At 29.2% G+C, this 667-nt stretch overlaps 1 protein-coding gene across 3 annotated transcripts in view; it reads right to left on the reverse strand.

Moving 5' to 3' along the window:
- Positions 1 to 243: 243 nt before the first annotated feature.
- LOC106462173 (RING finger protein nhl-1-like) overlaps positions 244 to 667 on the reverse strand; it is a 26,901-nt gene continuing 26,477 nt past the window's right edge. For all 3 annotated transcript variants that reach the window (XM_022389356.1, XM_013922071.2, XM_013922072.2), the window contains exon 6: positions 244 to 398. The gene's annotated coding sequence lies outside the window, so the exon portion shown is untranslated. The remainder of the gene's footprint in view (positions 399 to 667) is intronic.

Below are 667 nucleotides of genomic sequence, written 5' to 3' on the forward strand. Positions count from 1 at the left end.
TTCCAAATATCCCGGAAAGGTTAACAAAATAAGTGCCTGAATAGCTTCCAGTGCGTTCTGCTACGTCTCGAGTGCTGTAAATATTCAAATTCCAAAATACAGATTGCATTGTTGTAGAGATTGAAAAAAAAAGAGACTAAAATAGTAAAGAGTATATAAAATTACAACTTAAAAAGACTTTATTTCTTTCACATTTATTCTGTCGACAAAACAGAAAAGAGAAAATCATACATATAATTTGTAACAAAAAAAAAAATATCTGGTGACGAGAACAGAAGATTCAAGTAGCGTCTGGCGTAGAAGTCTCAGTCGCTGTAATAAACTTTGGTAATTAAAGACAAACAATTTGTACATTTTTCGTTGTCTTCGCAAGAATATTTTTCGTCAATCTTGAAAAACTGGAAAATATACCGAAGAAACAAGATGAATTATTAAAATGTATAATTAAAAATCATAAAGCTCATCATAGCGATATATGAAGATTGTCTATATCATTAAAAAACTCAACAGTTAATTAGGATAAAAATATACTTTTTAAGTAGCCCTTCATAGGTTTAACACAAGTTGAATATTAGCAATCGATGTGTTCGAAGGAAAACGAAGTTTGATAATAAACAAGATTTCGTCTCTTATGATTTACATCTCTGTTTATTTATAAAAAGGAGAC

This window comes from Limulus polyphemus, unplaced genomic scaffold, assembly GCF_000517525.1.
Source record: "Limulus polyphemus unplaced genomic scaffold, Limulus_polyphemus-2.1.2 Scaffold1109, whole genome shotgun sequence".
NCBI classification, from domain to species: Eukaryota; Metazoa; Arthropoda; class Merostomata; order Xiphosura; family Limulidae; genus Limulus; species Limulus polyphemus.